Source organism: Osmerus eperlanus, chromosome 19 (genome assembly GCF_963692335.1).
Source record: "Osmerus eperlanus chromosome 19, fOsmEpe2.1, whole genome shotgun sequence".
In the NCBI taxonomy this organism is placed as follows: domain Eukaryota; kingdom Metazoa; phylum Chordata; class Actinopteri; order Osmeriformes; family Osmeridae; genus Osmerus; species Osmerus eperlanus.
In genome coordinates this window covers 2,957,652-2,965,845 of record NC_085036.1, presented here as the reverse complement: position 1 = coordinate 2,965,845, position 8,194 = coordinate 2,957,652, and the positions used below count along the sequence as shown (strand labels likewise).

General features: G+C 52.3%; 1 long non-coding RNA gene across 1 annotated transcript; it reads left to right on the top strand.

Moving 5' to 3' along the window:
• The first annotated feature begins 1,460 nt into the window (after positions 1–1,460).
• Positions 1,461–1,972, top strand: LOC134039236 (uncharacterized). The gene is made up of 3 exons (XR_009932755.1): positions 1,461–1,496; positions 1,589–1,630; positions 1,830–1,972. It is a non-coding gene; the product is annotated as an uncharacterized LOC134039236 (long non-coding RNA).
• Positions 1,973–8,194: the final 6,222 nt, after the last annotated feature.

The window sequence follows — 8,194 nt, the reverse complement described above, 5'->3', positions numbered from 1 at the left end:
CCGACCGCTGTAACGTCACTGTGTCCAATCCCGACCGCTGTAAACTACTATTGTCCAAACCCGAACGGGGTTTCCGGTCTTTCCGGTCTTTTTGCCAGCATTTTCTTTTGCTATCGCCAGCAAAGTGTAAGTAGTATTATTTTAGGCATACCAAACAATCTACGTGTAAAATTTCATGAACATGTATGGACGTTTACATGTCTAAATAATATAGGACAGTTACTTTGGCCGAAAGACCACTCGGCGACACTCGGGCGACGCTTGGGCGACGATCTTTACTCTGACAAGTGTGTCTTTGTTGTCATCGTACTGCTAGCATATGAGTGTATTTCAATGCTAGCTTAACACTACTTTGTCTTGCCAATGAAAATACACGATCATGTGTGACGTGATCTGTAGTCGAGGGGAGGAAGGGATGGGGGCTAGCAAACTTTGAGAAGAGTTCAACAAAACATCCAGCAGGTGGTGGTATACAGTCAAATTGAGATTTTATCGCATAGTTTGGAGATGTTGAAGCGTGATATCTTATTGTGGAGGACATAACTACGTCCCCGGATATGTTGACAGCATTGATGGTCAGTTTGGTGACCCTGGATCAAGTTAATATCCCCAGAAAAACAGCAGCGGCCAGTGTTTAGAAGTGCGGTCGGGTTTGGACAAGTGTAGCGCACGGCTAATTTACCGGCGCCAGCGTCTTTTGACCGGCTCTAGTAAAGGCTAAGCTAACTCTAAATTTTTAAACAATATTTAGCTCGAAAGGTAAGAAGTTAAAGCTTAACGTGAAATCAGTAAATCAGCTGAAAACGTGATACGATTATTTTATCAATATTTGAAGTGGCATTTTATCAGAATGTTAGCTAAAAACCGGTCGGGATTGGACACAGTGACGCTAACTAGCTAGCTAACTGTTATAACCAGACTACCGTAGCTAGCTCGAGCGCGACAGTAATGAGCATTCTTGTTAGCTAGGTAGCTAACCATGGTCTGCTGTTCTAGCTGAAAAATTATGACTCGGAGTCAATGGGTGGAAATAATTTCTGAAAACAATCTTCTCTCTTACAGTGCTTGTCCAAGTGACTGCTATACGCCTCACTGACTTGTGGTGAGTTTTCTTATGCTCTGACTTACTGTACTGTAGTAACGATAAAATAAACCAAATTGGCATTAGTGTACTGTGCAGTAAGCCGGGGAGCCCATTATAGGTCGGCTAGCTCTCGACACTCGGAATTTTACGAAAATGTAAATGGAGTTAGCCTATACTCCAAATATAAAACGTTATGTCACAGCATTGTACTTTAATATGTAAATAGACACCTACAGCATATCTAAACATCCCTGTTTAGAAATCCAATCCTAATATGTCGTCAACATCAGAGTTTGAATAGTCGATAATCGGTCACATCCATACACTTTCACAATAGACAATGACTTTAATATGAATTCCCTTCTTTTAACGGCAGATACTCATCGTGGTGACCGTCCTACATTGACCTGTGGTGAGTTCGCATAGACACACAAATGCTGCCATTACATTTATCTTTCTATGAAGACGACGATGACATTGAAATACATTTCCTTTTCTTAACAGTAGACACTCGCTCTCCAGGCAGATATTTCTTCTCAAGAACTGGTAAGTTAGTTTTTTGAGGGTTTATTTATTTTTTCCTTAACATTATGTACAATGAGCTATTATGATTAATGTACAAAAATGTTGCACACACATTACTCTAAATGGGCGGTAATATTTAATTTGTGTACAGCTTTATGAACTAGATGTTCACCAATTTTTTTATGGTTCTGTCAACTAAATTACTTCATTTCTTTGGTAGGTCTGTCCTGGGAGAGAGGAAGCTGTGTGCCTTGGGTGTGTTGGTCTCACCCCCACCAAATTCTCGGTGTTGGTTTGAAAAAACCTCACCTTGAACTGAAATAAATCTCTCTTGGTTTGGGTTTTCTTTAAACCTCACCTTGCCAGAAATCCTTTCTTGAAATACAAGAATTATAAATCAACTTGAAATACCAGAATTATAACCACAACTTGAAAGATCTGAATCTCTCTTGGTTTGTGTTTTCTTTGTCACATCCGCGCACGGGCGCCAGCCCTCTGGAGGGCGACACTCATCCTAGAGCACCTAGCACTAACCTTTCTTCTTCTACACTGGGCTACACCTGCGGTGATCACCACTTCCTACTTAAGCACTGGGTGTCCTTCCCCCTTCACTCTGTCATGGAGTGTCGTGAGTATAACGTCTTTTGTTCCCTCTTCTCAGGAAGACTTGTTTGTGGGCCTTGACCCCGTTTTGTTATTACCGATGTGAACGTGAGTTAGCTTAGCACAAGCTAGCCGCGACGGCCGAAGGGGATACTTCTTTCCTTTTGGGATTATACTTTTTCTTATGGAATACCTTTGTTAATTGGAATAAAAACTATTTTGTTGAACCTGACCTGCAATCTGCGTGTGTGCCTGAAAACCCCGGCCTGATAGCATGACAGAGTCAAGCCAAGGCACAGCAGATCTGCAGGAGATCAGGGACGCTATAACTCAGCTGGGCGCTATCGTCAACGCCCATGCACCGCGACTGAGTCGTTTGGAGCTGGCAATGCAGCAACTGGACACTACGGTTCAGGGGCTGTGTGCACGACCTCCCCCTGGTCCACCAACCCCAGATCCTAGCAGGGGGGCTGGGCCCAGCCCCCACGTGGCCCCTGCTCTGCCTCCCGTCTCTCCCACTATTACCATACCTCTATCCGCCCCCCAACTATTCTCTGGGGATCCGAAAGCCTGCAGGGGCTTTATGCTTCAGTGCTCACAGATCTTTCTCCACCAAGCACGTCTCTTCCCCACCGAGCCAGCGAAGGTGGGCTACATTATCTCCCGACTCTCGGGACCAGCCCTGGAGTGGGCAACCGCTGTCATGGATTGCCAGCTGCCCGAGGGAAATGACAGTCAGCTGTTCCTGCGTCGCCTCGGGCTGATGTTCGACACGGAGCGCACTGAGAACCAGGCAGCACAACGAGTCCTTGCCATCAACCAGGGGACCCAATCCGTAGCCCAGTACGCCGTAGAGTTCCGCACTGTGGCAATTCGGAGTGGCTGGGGGGACCAAGCCCTGCGTTCAGCCTTTTACCGCGGGCTACAGGAGGCTGTGAAGGATGAGATGGTCAACTGTGACTGGGGACAATCGCTTGACGAGCTGAACACTTTAGCAATCCACCTCGATGCTCGCATTCAGGAACGTCGCCGTGACCGCCGTGAGGCCCAGGCACCCATGACGACCTTCCAGCCAAGGCCAGCCACACCCATCCCCACTCCAGCACCGACCCGGTCACCGGAAGAGCCCATGGAACTCGGCCGCCTCCGGCTGAGTCGCGAAGAACGCAGCCGCCGTCTCCAAGGAGGCTTGTGCATGTACTGTGGGTCATCCGGGCACCAGGTTCAACACTGCCCAGACCTACCGGGGAAAGGCAGCACTCGTCAGGGGACCCAGGGCCTCTGATGAGTGGTAGCGCTAAGACCCCTGGACCCGCCAACCGTCTCTCCATACCCATATGCCTCCGTCACATCGGCAAGAACAATCCCATTGTCTCCCTCACTGCCTTGGTGGACTCCGGCGCGGCAGTCAACCTGATGGACATCACCCTGGCAAAACAGCTGGGGATTCCAACCACCCCGGTGGCCGTTCCTCAGGCGGTCCAGGCATTGGACGGTCGCCCTTTGGGCTCTGGACATCTGGAGCGGGTGACGGTCCCTCTCATCATGTCCTCTCATCACGACCACCAGGAGACCATCCACTTCTGGCTCACCACCACCCCGCAGGACCCTGTGGTGCTGGGTTACCCCTGGCTCGCCATCCACAAACCTCAGTTTGCATGATGCATGGAGTTGGCTCGCTACTCCACTGGGGCCCCGCTTGCGCCACTGCGGGTCACCTCCCAGCTCACACACTGGCAACACCCTGTGTTTCCCGCGTCCAGGGGCGTCTTAATAGCACTTGAGGCCCCTGGGCTATGGACTTTATTTTTCATTTTTTGAGGCCCCCCACACGCTAATCGCACAATCGCACAAGTTGCTTGTATTGTTATTTACATTCCGTTGCACGGTTTAGGCTGAAATTGCCTTGTGTCAACGAAGGGAACTCAGTGCTAGCCTACGTCACAACGTCAGCACACGTTAGCAACGACGCATAGATACAAAGTGCATTGCTGTTGCACAGCAAGTATCGTATCGTGCCGTGGTGTACTAGCAGCATTATACATTTAAGTAATTCAAGACTTGCATGTACAGTAAGTAATGTCACAATAAATTATGTATTTAAACTCAAGCTTGTGTTGTGCGTCGCTGTATTCAATGCCACAGCCTAAACTTTATGTCAAAAGAAACGTTTTTAATTTCTGGCGCATTCAAACAATCCCCTCAGTGAAGTTTGGCTAGCAACAGCAGCTAGGCTAGCTTGCTCGTAGCACAATTCAACTTCTCCACGCAGGGCTCTAGACTGAGACCAAAAAGTCGCGTTTGAGGGCATATTTTCAGTTAGCAGATGGTACCGTTTGAATCGCGATTCCATCTGAAAAATACTGCCGGTGACAACGTTGTTAGAATAGCTTGTCTCAAAGGGGGTTCAGCTTGTTTCATATTAAATGGACCCATCTGCAACCGACGCAAGCAAGCACACCCTACAAATTGTACCCTCTCTAGTTTTTGTTAGATTTTGTTAGATTTTGTTTAGATAAGGGGGAGGGGGGGGGGCCTCCCCTGCCTCCACATACACCACCAGATGCCACTGTAGAGCAGAGTAATGACACCGCGAATACGGACGTTTATCATCATTATTATTTTGTATTATTATTAATAAGAGGCCCCTGATTTGTCGAGGCCCCGGGCTTAAGCCCAGGTAAGCCCGTGCATTAAGGCGCCACTGCCCGCGTCACCCCTGCGAAGGAATACTCCAGATCCTCGTTTCCCACCACCATGTCTCCTGTTCGGTCGGCTGACGCCTCTCCAAGCGTGAACATCTTGGCCCCTCCAGACAGAACAGACCTGAGCACGGTCCCGGCCTGCTACCACGATCTGGAGGAGGTCTTCAGCAAGGAGAAGGCCGCCACTCTCCCTCCTCATCGGCCGTACGACTGCGCCATCGACCTCTTGCCTGGTACCTCTCCTCCTAGGGGGCGTCTCTACTCCCTTTCTGTCGCGGAGAGCCAGGCAATGAAGGACTACATCGAAGAGGCGCTGCGCCTTGGGCTACTTCGCCCATCTACGTCTCCGGCTGCAGCACCCTTCTTCTTCGTTGGGAAAAAGGACGGCGGACTGAGGCCGTGCATCGATTAGCGGGGACTTACCCTAAAAGTACCCTTTGCCCCTCATGTCTGCCGCCTTCGAGCGCCTCCAGGGCGCCACTGTCTTTACTAAACTCGACCTCAGAAACGCATATCACCTGGTTCGCATGCGGGCCGGAGATGAGTGGAAGACCGCCTTTATTACACCCAGCGGACACTATGAATACCTAGTGATGTCGTTTGGGTTGTCAAACAGCCCCGCGGTTTTTCAGAACCTCATCAACGACGTGCTGCGCGAATTCTTGGAGGTGTGCGTGTCTGTATACTTGGATGACATACTCATCTTCTCCAAGTCACTCCAGGAACATGTCGGCCACGTCCGAGCCGTCCTGAAGGCCCTTCTACAGAACAAGCTGTTCTGCAAGGCGGAAAAATGCACGTTCCACTCTGCTTCCACCACCTTCTTAGGGTTCGTAGTCGGCCCTCAGGGACTCTCTATGGACTCTGCAAAAGTAAAGGCCATCGTGGATTGGCCGATACCCACCACCATCAAGCAGGTCCAGGGGTTCCTGGGATTTGCCAATTTCTATCGGCGGTTCATACGGAATTATAGTGCCCGGGCGTCCCCTATCATAGCTCTGCTTTGGGGGGGTCCCCGCCAGTTGTTGTGGACGGAGGCTGCTCAGAAGACCTTTGAGGACCTCAAGCAAAGGTTCTGCACAGCACCGATCCTCACTCTCCCAGACCCAGCCCTGCCTTTTGTGGTGGAGATAGATGCTTCAGACTCGGGGGTAGGGGGTGTGCTGTCTCAGCGTGCAGCAGAGGACGGCAAGCTCCACCCATGTGCCTTCTTCTCCCGAGCGCTCTTCCCGGCGGAGAGAAACTATGACGTGGGTAACAGGGAACTACTAGCCATCAAACTAGTGCTAGAGGAATGGCGTCACTGGCTCGAGGGCGCAGCCAACCCATTCCTCATATACACCGATCATAAGAACCTGGAGTACATTGGAGAGTCCAAACGACTGAACCCCAGGAAGGCCCACTGGGCCCTTTTCTTCAGCCGTTTCAACTTTGTGGTCACCTATCGCCCAGGTTCCAAGAACGGTAAGGCGGATGCCCTTTCACGCCTCCACACGACTGAGGCCGAGCCAGCAGCGTCTGAGCCCATCATTCCTTCCTCGAAGGTCGTGGCTGCCGTACGCTGTCATCTGGAGGAGGAGATTCGACGGGCACAAGGACCGTCACCGGCTCCCTCCGAGACTCCTAAGGGCCTTCTGTTTGTGCCTCCATCCTGTCGCACGAAGGCCTTGGAGTGGGCACACGCCTCCCGATTAGCCGGCCATCCAGGGGTCCGACGCACCCTGGAATTACTCCGGAGACGGTTCTGGTGGCCGAAACTCCGCCAGGATGTGACGGGGTATGTGGCAGCTTGCATGGTGTGTGCTTGTGTGCATGGTGGCTAAACCAGATAACCGCAGACCTGCAGGACTCTTGCAACCCCTTCAGGTCCCACATCGCCCCTGGACCCATATCTCCCTTGATTTCATTACGGGGCTTCCCCCGTCACAAGGGAACACCGCCATCCTCGTGGTGGTGGATCGTTTTTCCAAGGCCGCCCGATTCATTGCCCTGACCAAACTCCCCACGGCCAAACAGACGGCGGAGATTATGGTGAGAGAGGTGGTGCGCTACCACGGACCCCCAAAAGATCTCGTCAGCGACCGAGGTCCCCGGTTCGTGGCACAATTCTGGAAGGCTTTCTGGGGCAACTTGGGAGCTTCGGTCAGCCTGACCTCGGGCTACCACCCTCAGTCCAACGGGCAGACTGAGCGAGTCAACCAGGCACTCGAAATTTACCTCCGGTGCTACGCCTCCAAAGACCCCACCAGATGGAGTCAGAACCTTCTGTGTGCTGAGGTTGCCCACAACCAACAGTGGAGCGCGGCCACGGCTGCCTCCCCCTTCGAAATCATGTGGGGTTATCCCCCTCACTTGTTCCCCTCCTCCCCTGTGGATGGGGATGTGCCCGCGGCTCGCAGCTCGGTGACTCGCCTCCGCAACCGCTGGCAGCAGGCTCGTCGGGCCCTGCTCCAGTCTCAGAGACAGATGAGGCGACAGGTAGACCGGCGACGACGACCGGGTTCAACCCTGACGACTGGCCAGCGAGTCTGGCTGTCCACAAAGGGCCTGGCCCTGAAGGGGGAGACCCGGAAATTGGCCCCACGGTACGTTGGCCCGTTCCGGATCCTCCGGAGGATATCCAGGACGGCTTTCCATCTGGAGTTGCCATGCTCTATGCGGGTTCACCCCGTCTTCCATCGGTCCGTACTGCGCCCGGCCGCCTCCTCCCCTCTGTGTCCGGAGCTCCCGGCCCCACCCCCTCCCAGGTTCATCGCCGGGGGTCTCACCTACACCGTACACCGGATTATGGATGTACGCAAGGTCGGGAGGGCCACGCAGTACTTAGTGGACTGGAAGGGGTATGGGCCGGAGGAGCGCAGCAAGTTGTCTTCCCCTGGGCCGTCTGGAGTCGCCCCTCGGAGGGGGGGTCCTGTCACATCCGCGCACGGGCGCCAGCCCTCTAGAGGGCGACACTCATCCTAGAGCACCTAGCACTAACCTTTCTTCTTCTACACTGGGCTACACCTGCGGTGATCACCGCTTCCTACTTAAGCACTGGGTGTCCTTCCCCCTTCACTCTGTCATGGAGTGTCATGAGTATAACGTCTTTTGTTCCCTCTTCTCAGGAAGACTTGTTTGTGGGCCTTGACCCCGTTTTGTTATTACCGATGTGAACGTGAGTTAGCTTAGCACGAGCTAGCCGCGACTGCCATTGACTCTCACTAAGTGTGTGCCTCTAGGCCGAAGGGGATACTTCTTTCCGTTTGGGATTATACTTTTTCTTCTGGAATACCTT